Source organism: Chiloscyllium plagiosum, unplaced genomic scaffold, assembly GCF_037043375.1.
Source record: "Chiloscyllium plagiosum isolate Xiang-an unplaced genomic scaffold, Cpla_swu_hap1 HiC_scaffold_34, whole genome shotgun sequence".
In the NCBI taxonomy this organism is placed as follows: domain Eukaryota; kingdom Metazoa; phylum Chordata; class Chondrichthyes; order Orectolobiformes; family Hemiscylliidae; genus Chiloscyllium; species Chiloscyllium plagiosum.
In genome coordinates this window covers 14,509,527-14,527,781 of record NW_028270172.1, presented here as the reverse complement: position 1 = coordinate 14,527,781, position 18,255 = coordinate 14,509,527, and the positions used below count along the sequence as shown (strand labels likewise).

General features: G+C 47.4%; 1 protein-coding gene across 2 annotated transcripts in view; it reads left to right on the top strand.

Moving 5' to 3' along the window:
* rreb1a (ras responsive element binding protein 1a) overlaps nt 1-18,255 on the top strand; it is a 235,269-nt gene that overhangs the window by 42,558 nt on the left and 174,456 nt on the right. Inside the window, exon 1 of one of the 2 annotated variants that reach the window (XM_087978500.1) lies at nt 12,422-12,440. The exons of the other annotated variant lie outside the window; for it this stretch is intronic. The gene's annotated coding sequence lies outside the window, so the exon portion shown is untranslated. Of the gene's footprint in view, nt 1-12,421; nt 12,441-18,255 lie in introns of those variants that run through there. 2 annotated transcript variants of the gene reach the window in all.

The window sequence follows — 18,255 nt, the reverse complement described above, 5'->3', positions numbered from 1 at the left end:
GAACAGCACCCTCGTTTTCCGCTTGGGGACCCTGCAGCCCTCCAGACTCAATATCGAGTTCAATAACTTCCGAGCCTAAACTCCCCCACGACCTGAAGAAGGGCTCTTGCCCGAAACGTCGATTCTCCTGCTCCTTGGATGCTGCCTGACCTGCTGCGCTTTTCCAGCAACACATGTTCAGCTCTGATCTCCAGCATCTGCAGCCCTCACTTTCTCCCCCACGTCCTAGCCCCACACACCAGGCCTTGTTATCACATAGGACTGCAGGTGGTGGAGATCAGAGTCGAGAGTGTGGTGCTGGAAAAGCACAGCAGGTCAGGCAGCATCCAAGGAGCAGGAGAATCGATGTTTTGGACAACAGCCCTCAGTCAGGAATGCCATAATCTGTCAATACATGCTACCTATTGTTATCCACTAACAGTCTCCATGAGCCATTAACAGCTATTCACCCTCCCAGCCAGATCATTATCAACTCCTTTGTCTGTTCAACTGTGCTTCTCTCTCTCTGGACTCTATCACTCCCTGTTATTTACTCCTTCCACCTTTCCCCCACCCTATGTTCTGCATATAAACCTACATTTTCCTAGCTACCATCAGTTCTGAGGCAGGGTCACCAGAACTGAAACATTAACTTTGATTTCTCTGCATAGATGCTGCCAGTCCTGCTGAGCTTTTCCAGCAACTTCTTTTTTTGCTTCTGATTCACAGCATCTGCAGTTCTTTCGGGTTTTAGACTTAAAAGGGGCCTAAGGGGAAACTTTTTCACACAGAGGGTGGTGCACGTGTGGAACGAGCTGCCAGAGGAAGTGGTGGAGGCCGGTACAATGACAACATTTAAAAGGCATCAGGATGGGTATGTGAATAGGAAGGGGTTAGAGGCTTTTTGGATGCTGCCTGACTTGCTGTGCTTTTCCAGCGCCACACTTTTCGACTCTGACTCTCCAGCATCTGCAGTCATCACTTTCTCCTAGGGTTCAGAGGGATATGGGCCAAGTGCTGGCAAATGGGACTAGATTTATTTAGGATATCTGGGTTGGCATGGTTGAATTGGACCGAAGGGTCTGTTTCTGTGCTGTACATCTCTATGACAGCTATGATGTGGAGGTGCTGGTGTTTTACTGGGGTGGGCAAAGTTAAAAATCACACAACACCAGGTTATAGTCCAACAGGTTTATTTGGAAGCACTATTTCGGAGCGCTGCTTGAGCTCCAACTAGTTATCTGAAGGAGCAGCACTCGGAAAGCTAATGTGTCAAAATAAACCTGTTGGACTATAACCTGGCGTTGTGTGATTTTTAACCTCATCTCTATTACTTTAGCGTTACATTATGTCAAGCTGCCCCATTTTAAATGGTTAGAGACAAAAACAAACTGCAGATGCTGGAATCCAAAATGGACAGGCAGGAGATGGTTACACCCGAGACATCAACCTCTGCACCTCCTGATGCTGCCTGGTCTGTGTTCTTCCAGCCTCCTGCCTGTCTATTTTAAATGGTGTCACACAAACTGTTTCTTACTCCCCTGGTGGGGGTGGGGGGGGGGGGGGTGTGGTGTAAGGTTTGACTCAGTTTAATACATTGGCAACACCATTTCGCACGTCCACTGCACCCAAGCAAATGGGTACGCGCCCCCTCCCCTAGGTGCCCACCTTCCTTCCTTATGACTGACTGTGCTTTTGAAGATACAAGAGTATTGTCTGCAGTCGCTTTGGGAGATGGGCTAAGTTATTGGTTCGATGTGACATTGCTTCCTGTGCCTGATGACACGTGTCTCTAACCATCCATCCTGAGAGTTACCACATGGGAAAGAGGAAGTAGAATCGAGAGTCCCTGCCTCCCCCCCCCCCCCCCGTGCCAGTTTGGAGGAGCTGTGAATGAGCTGCAGGGTCAACAGCAAACTCCAGGTGTAAAACAGTTAGCTATTTACTAGCAGCAACAACCTGCACTGATCTAGCGCCTTTTGTGGTTAGTGTAAGGGGTCAGTGTAAATCAGTCAGTGATGTAACAAAGGATGTATTGAAGCCATAAGCAGAAGAGTCTTGAGTTGGAGACTCAGCAGTAACACTGTGTACGTAGACTGGGGTGTAACAAGTAATGTGTACAGTTTGAATAAGGAGTTGGAATTACTTTATCAAGTCAAATCCATGTTGCAGGGAGGGTGGAGTGGATAAGGATGAGCAAACACCACCCAAAGGTGATTGGGACGATCCAGGTCAGACACAGCGGACAGGACATGGTAGCAGAGGTCCCTCTCTGTGGTTACATGCCCTCATCCTAAATTCACCTTTTCATGTCATAACCTATCCCATTTCACAGGAACATTATTATCAGAAACCTGAGCAGAAGTGGGTTTAGTTCAAAAGCTAATGGTTCAAATGCAGCACTTCCCAAAGTGGGGCTCCCCAAGTGGGGTGGTGGGCTTGGGGGGCTCTGAGGTAGCAGTAGTACATAGCTCCCACCCACCCACCTGTTCCCATCTCCCTCTGCTAGTTTGGTCACTCACCTCTCCTACCCCAACCCCCAGTTGACAGAACCTGTCTCCCGTGCCCTACCTCTTGTAGGTATTCTCCACCCTCACCCTCCTGTCTGCCTTCACTGAGGTTTCACGGTCATGTTTGAGCCTCAGATTGGGGTCACTGTGGGAATGATTTTGGGAAATTCTGTTTGAAGGAGTTTCCTGATACAGTGAGGGGCAGAAAGATTTAGGAAGGGCTTTCCAGTGCTTGGGGGTCCAGATGGTCACGGGCACGGATAAGAACTAGGAGCAGGAGTAGGCCTGGAACCCAGTCCCCCATTTAATACCATCATGGCTGACCTCATTTTGGTTTCAACTCCCATTTTCCTGCCCGCTCTCCATCCCATTGCCAATTAAAAATCAGTCTATCTCCTCCTCAAATTATTCAGTGAGCTGGCACCCACCGCTCTCTGGGCTATTGAATTCCACAGATTCTCTTGACCCTTTGAGAGAAGTAAATCTCTGTTTAGATAAATGGATTTTTGACAGGGCCTGTTCCTGTGCTGTAGATCTCTCTGGCTCCTCATCTCCATTTTAAATCTGCTACCCATAGTTATCCTAAAGCAATGACCTCTCGCTTAAGGAAACGTCCTCTCAGCATCATATTATTAAGGGCACATTCATCTTTGAGGTTGCCAGGTTACCAACGGCCAAGATGGCTTCTCTGTCTAACGTTTCACCTTGCTGCATTGAGGGGTGATTGTGTAAATGGTGAGCTCTGTGCGCTGAAAGCTTTCATTTTGGGCTCCAGTTGGTTATATTGCCACAGTCTGGAATACAGGCCTGTAAAATACACACACAGCAAACCACAGGGAATGAAGAATTTGAAAAGACAGCTGGGTGACCGAATCCACAGTTACATGCCAACAAGATGTGATAGGAGGAGCTGGGAACTGAGTGTTCCAGCCAGACTCTGATTGGAGTTGGATTTTATTTGCTTTGTTGGCCAGTATCAGTCAGGCTGATGCGCAGAAAACTTGCAGTGAGTGCCTGCTTTGTCACTGTAATGTGAGCTGTGCAGGCAAGTCTCAATTCCTGAGGCCTCAGTCAGTGGGAACACCTTACCCCCAGTCCTCAGCTCTACCCCAGCGACTGGATGCTCTTGTGAAATTCGTGACAATGTTCCCCTTTTCTTCAGTCCCTTTTGTGAAACAAAATATAGATTTATCTTAGAGTCGTATAGCACGGAATCAGGCCCTTTGGTCCAACCTCGTCTGTGCTGACCAAGTTTCCCAAACTGAACTGGTCCCATTTACCAGCACCCGGCCCATATCCCTCTTGTACCTTTCCTATTCATATACCCATCCAGATGCCTTTTAAATGCTGTAATTGTACCAGCCCCCACCACTTCCTCTGGCAGCTCATTCCATACACGCACCACCCTCTGTGTGAAAAAGTCACCCTTCAGGTCCTTTTTAAATCTTTCCTTTCTCAATTTAAACCTATGCCCTCTGGTTTTGGACTTTCCCACCTTACGATAAAGATCTATTTATCCTATCCAGGCCCCCTCATGAGTTTACAAACCTCTATAAGGTCACCCCTCAGCCTTTGACACTCCAGGAAAAAATAGCCCCAGCCTCTCCCTATAGCTCAAATCTTCCAGACTTGGTAACATCCTTACCTTAAAATAAATCATTGCCCATACACGTATACACTTCATGATAATGCTGATTAAGTCCCCTTTTAATTCGAGATTGGTTTAAGAATGGTGTTTTGAAATGGCTTTACACTAGTTATTGTGTTAGTTGGGCGGCACGGTGGCACAGTGGTTAGCACTGCTGCCTCACAGCACCAGAGACCCGGGTTCAATTCCCGCCTCAGGCAACTGTCTGTGTGGAGTTTGCACATTCTCCCTGTGTCTGCGTGGGTTTCCTCCGGGTGCTCTGGTTTCCTCCCACAGTCCAAAGATGTGCAGGTCAGGTGAACTGGTCATGCTAGATTGCCCGTAGTGTTAGGTAAAGGGGTAAATGTAGGGGAATGGGTCTGGGTGGTTTGCTCTTCGGAGGGTCGGTGTGGACTTGTTGGGCTGAAGGGCCTTTTTCCACACTGTAAGTAATCTAACCTACTCTCTTACATTGTGTGCTGAAAGAGGAGAGGCTGAATTAAAGATGAGAAATAATTGTGATCTGGAATCAAACACTGGCTTACTGACAGTTCACAGAAGCACTACAGCACAGAAAGAGGTCATCATGTCTACACCTGCTCACAGAATGAGCAATTCTCCTTGTATCACTCTCTTGCCTTCTCTCTTTAACTCTGCACATCCTTTCTTTTCCGATAATTGGCCAGCTCCCTTTTATTATAAATCTGCCTCCACCATAGTCTCAGGCACTCATTGTGTAAAAACCTTTGACCCTCACATGTCCTCTTTTACTCATTAATTTCAGTATTTGACACCCCCCCTCTCTCTCCCCCCCCCCACCCCCCCCCCCACCCCCGCCCGATTTAGTTGAAAAGCCAATTCAATTCTTTGTAGAGGCTGGGGGCTCTGTTGGTTCTGTAAATCACATTTTTCACAAGGTAGTTGCTTGATGATCATTGGGCGTTTACCCACTGGGCCTAAGTTTGCCATTTTAAAAATATCTTCTTTTCACGGTAATGTGCATGTCACTGGTTGGTTCAGAATTACTCCTGATCCTGGTTGTCCTTTAGCAGGTGGTGGTGAGCTGCCTTCTTGAACCATGATGTGGAAGTGTTGGTGTTGGACTGAGGTGGACAAATGTTAAAAATCACACAACACCAGGTTATAGTCCGACAGGTTTATTTGGAAGCACTAGCTTTCGGAGTGCTGCTCCTTCATCAGGAGGTTGTCACAAAGCTAGTGCTTCCATATAAACCTGTTGGACTATAACCTGGTGTTATGTGATTTTTAACCTCTTGAACTACTGCCGTCTTTGAGTTATAGTCACACCCACACGGTGCTGTTGGGTGGGGTACTCCAGGATTCTGACTCTGAAACAACAGTGATATATTTCTAAGCCAGGATGGTGAGTTGCTTGGAGGGAGATTTAATGTTGTGGTGTTCCTGTGTATCTGCTGCCCTTGTCCTTCGAGATGGTAAAGGTCCCAGGTTTGGAAGGTGCTGTCTTAGGTGCCTTGGTGAGTTACTGCACCACATCCTGTAGATGGTACACACTGCTGCTACTGAGCGTTGGTGGTGGATGGAGTGGATGTTTGTGGATGTGGCGTCAATTAAATGGGTTGCTTTGTCCTGGATGGTGTCAAGCCTCTTGAGTGTTGTTGGAGCTGCACTTCCCCAGGCAAGTGGGGAGTATTCCATCACACTCCTGACTTGTGCCTTGTAGATGGTGGGCAGGCTTTGGGGAGTCAGGAGGTAGGTTATTCCCTGCAGTCTGTGACCTACTATCACCTTGATCAGGCTGTTTGGGGGGAAATCTCAAGGAACACTGTAAGTGTGTGTGTGTGTGTGTGTGTGCGTGTGTGTGTGTCCAGTGAGTTTCCTCATTTCCCCAGACCCTGCAACTTCTAGATTGAGGTTAAAAATGACTAAATATTTACCAGGAGTTGCACCCCAGCCGTTAATGCTCTGTGTTGATTGGCCTTGGTTCTGTATGGGTTATGGGGAAGTATGAGGTGAGCAGAGCTCCCCTAGTGCAAGTAACCTTTAAGCTGTCAAATAAAAGTGAAATACAGGCCATCCCCGGGTTGTCAATTGGTTGTGTTCTGGAGTCCGTTTGCAAGTTGATTTTTACACAAGTCGAAACACTGTGTAGGGCGATATAAAGTGACCGTTTGTAAGCTGCGTCTTTATCATCACACCCGTGTTTGTAAGTTGGACCTTCGTAAATCCGGGACCCTCTGTACTACAGAAACCTGAAAGAAAAACAAAACTTAGCGGATTAACTCAGCAAGTCTGGCAGTGTCTGTAGAGTGAGCAATAGAGTTAATGTCTTGAGGTTGATGTGGTGTGTCAGAAATGAGAAGGGCTGGTTCCCGGTGGTTTTGGTACCGTTGGCAGAACAAGACTGGACAGTGAGGGTACTCCAAGCCTTTGGCAGAATAGGCATGAATGGCAGCAGAGGAGAGGTAGAGATGTAAGATAGGTGTAAATGTCAGGTGTGAGAAGCAGAATAAGGTCTGCTGTGCTGAAAATGAAGCCCTTGAGAGACAAACAAGAGTCAGCATGAGGGGGGAGGATGGGGATGTGTAAGAAAAATGTAGGGCAGAGGTCATGCTGTGAGGTTGTGTAACACAGTATTGAGAATGTAAAGTGCCTAAACTGAAAATGAGGTGTTCTTTGATCTTGCGTTGGACTTCTTTGGAACGCTGTAGTAGGTTTACACTGGTAACGTTAGCAAGGCGGCTTAGTGTAATGACAAGCAAACCAGCAGGATTTGCTGTTACTGTCTAAAGTTGTTAATAGGAAACAATGTACAGGTTATACTGGGAAACTGCGATCTCTCTCTCAAACTCTTGCTCTTGCTCTTGTTCGCATGCTCTCTCTCTCTTTTTCTCTTTCTTTCTCTCTCTGTCTCTGTGTCTCTCTGTCTGTCTCTCTTGTCTGTTTGTGTGTGTCTCTCTCTCTCTCTCTCTCTCTGTGTCTCTCTGTCTGTCTCTCTTGTCTGTGTGTGTCTCTCTCTCTCTCTCTGTGTCTCTCTCTGTCTCTCCATGTGTGTCTCTCTCTCTCCCTGTCTCTCCCTGTCTCTCCCTGTCTCTCCCTGTCTCTCCCTGTCTCTCTTGTCTCTCTTGTCTCTCTGTGTCTTTCTCTCTCTCTATCTGTGTGTATCTGTCTCTGTGTGTGGATGTCTCTCTCTCTCTCTCTCTCTGTGTTTCTCTCTGTCTCTCCGCCTCTTTCTCTCTCTCTCTCTATGTTAGGCCATCATTTCTGGACCTATTCTGCTGCCTCAGTCCTCCCTCACAGAGTCCTATCCACCCACAGCCTACGCCTCTTCACCAACCTCTCATTAGCCCTGGGTTCAGCAACACCTTGGATATTAAAATTCTTGATCCTGTTTTCAAATACCAACCCCTGCCCAGGTCCCATAACCTCCTCCTGACACCCCAGCCTACCACCTGAACACCAGATGTGCCAAAGTGCTTTGGAATCAATGAAGTACTTTTTGAAGGTGCAACGTAATGGAGGAAAAGTGGGTGGTGGGGGGGGGGGGGTAATTTGTGAATAGCCCCAGCTCCTGCATACAGAATGGGAAATGATAAGTGGGGAATCCAGAACGTGGCTGCTCTGACAGTGCAGCACTCCCCCGTACCACACTGGAAGATGGCTGTTCTGACAGTGCAGCACTCCCTCTGTACTGCACTGGAAGATGGCTGTTCTGACAGTGCAGCACTCCCTCTGTACTGCACTGGAAGATGGCTGCTCTGACAGTGCAGCACTCCCTCTGTACTGCACTGGAAGATGGCTGCTCTGACAGTGCTGCGCTTCCCCCCGCCCCCCCCCCATACTGCACTGGAAGGTGGCTGCTCTGACAGTGCTGCGCTTCTCCCCGTACCGCACTAGAAGATGGCTGCTCTGACAGTGCAGCACTCTCTCTGTACTGCACTGGAAGGTGGCTGCTCTGACAGTGCAGCACTCCCCCTGCACTGCACTGGAAGATGGCTGTTCTGACAGTGCTGCGCTTCCCCCCCATACCGCACTAGAAGATGGCTGCTCTGACAGTGCAGCACTCCCCCTGTAACGCACTGGAAGATGGCTGCTCTGATAGTGCAGCACTCCCTCCTTACTGTGCTGTGGGGTCAGCTTTGTGCTCAGGCTCTGGGAGATGGGACTTGGTGCCAGAACCTTGTGAGTGGGAGGCAAGAGTGATACATGAAGGCAGACCATTTGCAGGGGAATGCTCAGGGAAGGGAGAACAATGTGGGTAGCTCTTTGCGATAGCTTGCATGGTCTTTCTTTCGCAGCGTGAATCCGCCACGACTAATGAGTTCAGAAAAATAAATGCACCTCAGCTCCTTTAAGGAAGTGGAAGTGTAACTAGTGTAGTGGATGTTTAATTTATTCGTTAAGGTGCCTGCACGTTCATGGGTGACCTCTGTTCTGGTCACTCTGTTATAGAAAAGATATTATGAAGTTGGAGAGGGTTCAGAAAAGATTTACCAGATTGTTGCTGGGACTTGAGTTATCAAAGTAAGCCGGGACTCATTTCACTGCTGTGTAGGAGGGTAAGGGGTGACCTTTATAGACCTTTATAAACTCATGAGGGGCATGGATAAGATGAGTGAGAAGGGTCTTTTCCCCACGGTGGGGAAGTCCAAAACTCAGGGGGATATGTTTAAGGTGAGAGGAGAAAGGTTTAAAAAGGACCATGAGGGGCAACGTTTTCACACAGAGGGTGGTTTGAACTGCCAGAGGAAGTGGTAGATGCAGGTACAGTTACAACACTTAGAGTCATAGAGATGTACATGGAAACTGACCCTTCGGTCCAACCCTTAGAAGACATTTGTATAAGTTAATGAATAGAAAAGATTTGGAGGGATATGGGCCAAACGCAGGCAGGTGGGACCAGTGTGGTTTGAGAATACGGTCAGCGTGGACGACGAGTTGGACCGAAGGGTCTGTTTCTGTGCTGTGTGACTCTATGATGTTTTGTTAAGAACCATGGGAAAATTGTTAAACTCTTGTCTGTTAATGGTACCAATTCTGTTAAAAGGGAAGCCTTTAACGCAGCAAACCAGACGAAAAATTAACAGCCTGTGAAGGAGCACTGCCACTGAGACACCAGGACTGTGTGCAGTGTGATCCTGGAGAGTTACACAAACCTCTTGTTTCTTCTTGTTTTTGTTAAGTTCTGAAATGGCTTTGGCAGTCTGTCCCCTGTTGAGCCTGCCTCGTACTGGCTGTAAAGGTGCCACTGTTTATTCTGCAAACACTGGGTGTCTTTTGTTGCTGTTTTTTTGGCAGTCAGCTTGAAGCGTACACCTGGGAGGATCGCCACTGTTTAGTGAGCCGTGGGGAGGGGGAGGGGGAAGGGGAATGCGAGGTGAGCCAGAAACATTGGATAGCAGAAATAGATGTGAGCTTCAGCAGGCCCAGGAAGCATGGGTTCCCAGACACGTGGCATTTTACAGCATTGTCCTTCATAGGAGAAAGGGGTAAGAATCAGCTGGAATCCCAGGAGTTGTCGTGGTGCTGGTTTGAAGTGTGGTTGCACCAGTTCTTGACTCGAAGACCAGGCTGTTGTGCGGATGGCTGCTTTTTGCCATCACTCAGCATGTCATAGTTTACATCATTTTAAAAACATTTACTTTAAACCTTCACCCAAAAACCTTGCTGCCAAATTCCACAACGACAGGTAATCTCCATAACCGTGGGAGCAGCACAGTGGTTAACACTGTTGCCTCACAGCGCCAGGGTCCCTGGTTCGATCCCACCCTCGGGTGACTGCCTGTGCAGAGTTTGCACATTCTCCCCATGTCTGTGTGGGTTTCCTCCCACAATCCAGAGATGTGCAGGTTAGAGTGGATTGGCCATGGGAAATTACCCATAGTGTCCTGGAATGTGTAGGCTAGGTGGATATTCACAGGAAAAGCAGGGTTACATGGATAGGGTAGGGTGTTTGGCTCTTTGGTGTGTTGGTGTGGACTTGTTGGGCTGAATGGCCTGTGTCCAAGCTGTGGGGATTCTATGGAGTGTCCTTGGTAATTTGGTCATTGGAAAAACTAAACGTGTGTTGCTGTGCAGTGTATTCTGGTATGATGCTGCTCTGATTGGGTGTCAACACCTCTGCTACCCCTTTCCCCATTGGCTATGGGGTGGTTTGTCCTGACCTGCATGGGACCCCTTTCCCCATTGGCCAGAGGGTGTACTGTACTAACCCGGACAGTACCCCTTTCCCCATTAGTCTGAGAAAGGACAGCACTAACCCCGTTGGCCAGAAGATGGGCTATTCTGACCCACATGGTACCACTTTCCCTATTGGCCAGAGGATGGGGTATCCTGACCCACATGGTACCCCTTTCCCCATTGGCCAGAGGGTGAGCTATCCTTACCCACATGGTACCCCTTTACCCATTGGCCAGCGGGTGGACTATACTAACCACATGGTACCCATTTCCTTATTGGCCAGCGGGTGGACTGTACTGACCCACATGGTGCCCCTGTCCCCATTAATCAGCGGGTGGGCTATCCTGATCCACATGGTAGCCTTTGATCACATACTGGAGGTTTTTTTCCACATTGCAGAAGGAAGGGTGAATTCTAAGGAAGAGATGGTGTCGCACATTAACCCCTCCCTGAGAAAATAAAACTATTTGTGAAGGTAGCTGTAAATGTGCATTTGATCCTCCCAGAACTATCTTGTCAGTTCCACTTCAATGTTTTCTGGGTAGGAAATGTTTTGTTTCTCAAGGCAGGGCAAATGTTAGCAAGCAGCTGGTTTCCCCCAGTGTGCTTCAACTTAACCTAAATTCTGGAAGGTTTGGAGCCAGAGAAGTCGGAAGGCATAAACCAGAGAGAAATCAGGTGGTGGTATTTTAGCAGTGATCCAGGCCAGTTATTGCTTATCACAGTCACATGTCCAAGAGGGAGTGTAGCTGCTGTGTCCAAAGAAAATTTATTCAGTCATAAAACAATTCCTACTCCATTGCCAATTTAGATAAGGTGGAAAGTTGGTAAAATCTCTTGCTTTTTTTATTGGTTTATGGGATGTGGGTATCACTGGTTGGACTAATTAACCCCAATTGCCCCGAGAGGCAGATACATGTCAGTCGCATTGCTGTGAGTATGGAGTCACATTAGGCCAGACCAGGTAAGCATGGCAGGATTTCCTTCCCTGAAGAGCATTAATGAATGAGATGGGATTTCACGACATTTGACAGTGAGTCACTCTTGACACTGTCAAGTTATGATTTGGAGATGCAGGTGTTGGTCTGGGGTGTACAAGGTTAAAAATCACACAACACCAGGTTATAGTCCAACGGGTTTATTTGGAAGCACTAGTTTTCGGAGCCATTCTCCTTCATCAGGACCACCTGAAGCATTTCATTCCAGATTTTCGGAGGCTGAGGGGTGACCTTATAGAGGTTTATGAAATCATGAGGGGCATTGACAGGATAAATACACAAAGTCTTTTCCTTGGGATGGGCGGGTCCAGAACTAGAGGACATAGGTTTAGGGTGAGAGGGAAAAGATATAAAAGGGACCTAAGGGGCAACATTTTCATGCAGAGGGTGGTGCGTGTATGGAATGAGCTGCCACTGGAGGCTGGTACAATTGCAACATTTAAAAGGCATCTGAATGGGGATATGAACAGGAAGGGTTTGGAGGAATACGGGCCGGGTGATGACAGGTGGGACTAGATTGGGTTGGAATATCTGGTCTGCATGGACAGGTTGGACCAAAGGGTCTGTTTCTGTGCTGTATATCTCTATGACTGTATGTCATGGGGGGATTTGAACTCCTGGCCTGCCGATCTTTCTGGATTTATTAGCCCAGTGACAATGCCATTGTTCTGCCCCCCCCCCCCCTCGATGTTTGATGAGAGGTTTTGCAGGGTTGATACTGGGGTCTGCAGTCCTGTAGGGAGTGACTCTTAACTTCAAATCCATCATCCATCTCAGTACACAGCCCCTGTTTCGTCAGTTTGTTTTTTGAGGGTTTGCATACAGTCAGAGCTTTGCTACTGCACCAGATTAACTGAGACTCAGCCAATCGGACGCGAGGTACAACTCTCCAGCTTTTAACCCTCTCTTATTGTGTAACTGGCTCATTGTGTAAAGGGTTTTTTTTTCCAGGCTGGAAGGACGAGGCAGAGTTCTGCTATCTGGTTTTGTCCAGTTCAACCACAGGTTTTAGTAAACATTAACTACTTTATCAGCCTCGGCAACAGGCAGGTTTGGTTCAAGTGAGAGCAGGGAGGAAGATGAAATAGAGTGCCCAAGGTCACTGGAAGAACGCTAAGTGGAAATCGAGAAAAAAGTCGGCCTACTCTAGCGACCCTGTGGAATGAGGTACCTTTGTCTGTACCAGAAATCATGGGAGAGGAAATTTTTTAAAAATCCCTCAGGAGGAAGCTGATGCTATTCTCTCTGCCTCTCCTAAGGCCCAGATTATAATTCCTAACCAGAACATGTGGTCCTCAACAAACTGGTGAAGGCTGTTGTTCCCCACTTGGCCCGAGGAGCATCGAGTGCCATGACTCAGTCATTGAGCAGGCTGTTCTTCCAGTAAACTGTTCTTACAGTACGAGGACTGCTCTGGGACATTGTGAACCTCCCCGATTACTCAGAGTCAGAGATTTATACTCTCTTGAAGCATCTGTGACTTGAAACATTAACTCTGATTTCTCTTCACAGATGCTGCCAAACCTGCTGAGCTTTTCCAGCATCATCTGCTTTTGTTTCTGATTTACAGCATCTGCGGTTCTTTCGGCTTTTATTCACACTGTCTTGTTTATTTTCAAATTACAAATAGTGATGCAAATTTCCTGAATCCTATTAACTCCCTTTCTTTTAAAAAAAGGTCTTTTCCGGATTGGCTCGGAGGGATATGGGCCAAATGGGATGAAATGAGTTCAGGATATCTGGTCGGCATGGACCGAAGGGTCTGTTTCCGTGCTGTCCAGTTGTATGACTGTATGGGTTTTGAGGTGACCATTTTGAATGGTAGCTGTGTTTGACATTTTGCTCCCTAATTGATGCCCCCCCCCCCCCCCCGATCTCTGGGAGGTGCTGGTGGTCTGATCCCAGAACAGGTCTTTGTTACCTGCCTGACCACCCACTTGGGAATCACTGGCAATGCCTTTAAAGATGGTCACCCTTTACATTGGTACTTATGCTGCCATTGCTGGGCGTCTTGTTGTAACAACCATCAGGAGGGCTCTGGCGGTGCAGAGGTAGTGTCCCTGCCGTTGGTCCAGTAGACCCAGGGTTCAAGTCCCATTCACTCCAGAAGTGTGTTGTAACAGGATGTTTAAAAATATCGAAAACAACTGCAGGGGGTGGTGAACTGCATCGATTAGTCCCATTCTGTTCCTGATCCCAAATCAATCCTAACTTCAATTGGAATCACTTTACTCTGACTTTTGTACTGACATCCCCTTATGGAGTTAAGAAGGATAAGGCAGGGGAAGTCTGATTGACCCTTGCAGAATACTGAGAGGCTTGGATGGAGTGGATATGGAGAAGGTGTTTCTACTGGTAGGAGAGACTAGGACCTGGGGGCACAGCCTAAGATTGAAGGGAAGACCCTGTAGAACTGAGATGAGGAGGGATCTCTTCAGCCAGAGGGTGGTGACTCTGTGGAGCTCGTTTCCATAGAGGGCCGTGGAGGCCAAGTCTTCAGTTTGTTTATGACAGGTAGCTAAGTTCTTACTCAGTGAGGGAAACAAGGGTCATGGGGAGAATGGGGTTGAGAAACACATCAGCCATGATTGAATGCTGGAGCAGACTAATGGGCCCAATGGCCTAATACTGCTCCTCTATCCTATGGTCTTGCTGCTCCTCTGGTTGCTCTAATGAGGGTGAACGTGGTCTCTTCAGTGCTGGACTGCTGACTGTTGTCTTTATCGAGGTGCTACGGTAAAGTGAGATGATTGACGCCAGCAGAGATGATTTCTCCATCCTCCACTTTCCATTGTGTCATCCTTGTTGCTTTCGAATGAGTCTGTTCCCATCCTCATCGGTCAAAATCTGTTGGCTGAACCGAGGTCATGGTTTTTTAAATTTCTCTGGCAACCCCTCCCGCCCCATGTTAACTAGTTGAAGGAGTTGTGCGTCTTCCCACAGCTGATAAAGCACTTTATGCATTAGCTGCTGATGCAGGTTGTGAACAGCCCTTCCTATACCTGTCAAAGTGCATTCGACTGCAGGGCAGGGCGGTGGAAAAGATATACAAAGTAGGCCAAGTTCTACCAAAACGCAACAGATTTTTTTTTCCCTTACGCACAATGAGCCTTGCAATCTGGATTCACAAAAGGCAGCAGGCTAACTGACTTGTGATGGCCAAAAGACAATTAGATAAATGCCTGAAGATAAATCTGCAGGGGCCATGGGGAAAGAGCAAGGGAAATGGGAGATGTTTGTCAAAAGAGCCAGAATAGATGCAATGGGCCAAACGATCCCCTGCATCATTCTGTGATGTCTTGAATTGTGGGAAATGTAGTTATTATTTTCAATCTTATCTCCTGATGTATAAGTCAGAGCTTTTCGATTTTACTTCTTCAAGAAAGAAAATACTATGTTGGTTGTTTTATTTATTCAAGGTTCCAGTCACTCCGAAAGGCCTTTGAATGGTTTGAGCCTTAAGGGCGCTATATCAGTGCAGTTTTTTAATCTCAGCGATGCTGTATTTATGACAGTGTTGTTATTGGCTTTTGCAAGCAGTGACTTGTTTAGGAGCCAAAGCCGAAAGAAGAATGTAATGTGTACCAGGAGTCTGGCTGTGGGAGGGGAACCATCACCTTCACAAATAAGGATGATCTTGTCAGTTTTCGCTGGATTCTGTCACACTCTGTTCTGCAATGCAGCATTCCACCGCCCCTCTTGAGCCTTGTCCAACCCGACTTGGAACCGGGTTTTCGGATGCCGTGGGTCACATTGTCCACCCGATGCCCTCTGCCAGTGCATCCAGATGGAAGATTCCTTATCCCCTCCCCACCCCGCATCCATTTGTCCTGTCGGTCAATTAGGAAATAGCCACTTGGCTCCCATTGAAAATGGCAGACGGTTTGCAGACAGAGTCTTGGAAAGAAGGCTGCCATGTTGCAGAGCCACCCTGTGATAGCATTCCTGCCTCTTTGGGTAACATGGTGGTGAATTTAAGCCCCGCTCCAGAGCTGTGAGCGCACCATCTCGGGGAAGGAAACAAAACCCGGGTCATCCAGTTATCACTGCCCCCTCGGAGATTACTGCGTGTAAATTGGCTGCTGCTTTTCCTAGTGCGCAACCACAAATGGACAATGGGCACTCTGGGAATGTATCAGAGGACGTGAATGACGGTTAGAAATGCAAGTTTCTTTCTGCTACAGCAGTGATTGATTGAAAGGCAAGCTGAGATGTCTAGTGGTCATGGGAACTGCACATCTATCTTAACTGTTTCTTCTGTTCGTTTCATATCTTTGTCCCTTTCTCTTACCCCTATACCTGGTCTGTCTTGTTGAATTTAATAGATTGTCTCCACTGCGAGTGCAGCAGCTCAATACCACGACGCAAGGTTGTGTGTGTGTGTTCTTTTTGTAAGTGTGTGCATCATGTCATTACATTGCAGTGCATGTGGCAAGCACAGGGCACAAGCAAAATCCAAGACTTCTTGCCCCCAACCCCTTCCATATTGAAGTCTGATGTGAGGGTCTTGTTCAGCTATTGGCGAGGCACAGAAAGAGGCCCTTTGGCCTGTCATGTCCATACCTAACTCTCTGAAAGAGCAGCTTGCCCCATCTCACTGCCCCACAACAGCTTCTCACTTCAATGAAATGGTCCAGTTCACTCATGATCGAACCACCCTGCACCTTGCTGTCAGGTAGATAGTGCATTCAGATCCTAACCACTTAAAGAAATGGCATTTAAAGTAGTTGTTTCGAGATTTAGTAGTCCCAGATCAGGATTCTTCTACATCTAACACACAGGTTTGGTTGGCAGCTAGGAAGGCAGAAGTGGGGACTGCAGATGCTGGAGATTAGAGTCAAGATTAGAGTGGGGCTGGAAAAGCACAGCAGGTCAGGCAGCATCTGAGAAGCAGGAAAAATCGACATTTTGCTCAAAGGCCCTTCATCAGGAATGAGCTAGGAAGGCAAATGCAATGTTAGCATCCTTTTTGAGAGGGTTGGAGTTCCAGAGCAGGGGTGTACAGCTGAGGCTGTGCGAGGCTCTGATCAAACTGTGGTTGGCATTTTGTGAGCAGTTTTGTGTCCCATGTGTGCTGACAATGGAGAGGGTCCATAGAAAATTTACAAGAATGATCCCAGGGATGATGGGGTTGTCGTACGAGGAGCAGTTGAGCACTCTGGGACTGTACTCAATGGAGTTTAGAAGGACGAAGGGGTATTGGATTGAAACTTGCAGAATACTGAGAGGTCTGGATAGAGTGGACGGGCAGAAGATGTTCCCGCTAGAGGGAGAGATTAGGACCCAAGAGCACAGCCCCACTGTGAAGGGATGACCCTTTGGAACTGAGATGTGGAGGAATTTCCTAAGCCAGAGGCTGATGAATCTCTGGAGCTCATTGACTCAGAGGGCTGTGGAGGCCAAGTCATTGACTGTATTTAAGACAGAGTTAGATAGGTTCGTGATTAGTGAGGGGAATCGAGGGCTATCGGGAGAAGGCAGGAGAATGGGTTTGAAAAACATATCAGCCATGATGGAATGGGGGACCAGCCTTGTTATGCCAAATGGTCTAATTCTGGTCCTAGGTCTCCTGTCACCATTGCTGTTGTATTAGTGATTGATTTCAGCCTGTGACTTTAAGACAGTGAAATGCACTACTCCTGGTCCTATTGTCTCTTTTTGTCCTTGTGACAGTCTGACTTAAAGGTACAGAGCTCGCCTTTAGCCCCTCTGTCTCTCTCTTTTGGAGTCAGTCAGCCTGTGAGAGTGTGTGTGTGTAATGTGCCGTAACTTCTGTAAGCAAAATACTGCAGATGCTGCAAATCTGAAACGAGCACAGAAATTGCTGGAGAAACTCAGCAGGCCTGTGGAGAGAGAAAGATATGACTTTTTTTTCAGAATTCGGCCTCTGTTATTTGTGATATTGTAGCATTGTGGAATGCACTGCCAGAAGTTGTAGTAGAGTCAGATATGTTAGGGACATTTAAGCGACTCTTAGATAGGCAAATGGAAGATACAATGAAGGGTATGTAGGTTAGCCTGATCTCAGAGTAGGATAAAAGGCCGGCACAACATACTGTTCTATGTTCTATGTAAATAGTGTGGTGTTGTAAATAAACTTCAAGGTGTCTGTCTCACTAAGAACCCAACTCTGTGTGGTACATGTTATCAGAAAGAAAGCCACCAACCACCTCCATTGCTTCTACTGCCAATCGCCTTGCATTGGTTTTCTGCTGCTTCCTGGTTCTCCAACCATAGGGTATGCTATTCGCAACCTACTGTGCCCTCATGTTTTTTTTTTAAACACCTCCATCAAATCTCCTCTTCTGCTAAACGGTTGAGCCCAGCTTGAGCTCCTTCATCCCTGGCACCATCCTCATGAGGCTTCTCTGCACCCTCTCTAGTGTCCGCATATCCTCCCGTACCTATGGTGCCCAGATCTGGGCACAAGACAGCAGTTGTGACTGAGCTAGTGCGCTCTCTCTATAAAGATTTACCATCATCTATAATGGCTTGTGGTTTTGATTTCCTAACGTGATGTCATTTAGCCGGGTGGGTTTGGCTTGTGTAATCAGGTACGTGCAGATGGAATTTTGGGCAGACCTACATGACCAGTTGGTGTAAAATGAAAACTTGTTTGAAGAAACCTGGTTTCCGTGGTACTGGTGCCATGTGAAATGTAATTCATTATCTAAGGCCTGTTGTATCCATAGGTCCACATTTGGACATTTTCTAGCACCAATATGCACTCAATATTACTCGGGTCCAAATCTGTTGGAGTTCAGTTGACAGGACATAGTTTTTATTTGACAATTCTGGTGAACTTGGCATTTAATCCTGGCGATATTTTGACAGCGCACTGTGATAATCGTTTGTTGTCTGATAAATTCATGCGGTTTAATGTCTTGCAATCGATCTGCTTGATGGTGGTGTGTAAATGGTCTTGCGATTGTGTCAAATTCCCGGGAGGCTGTGTCTGCCTCCTTTCTCCCGAGGACCTGGA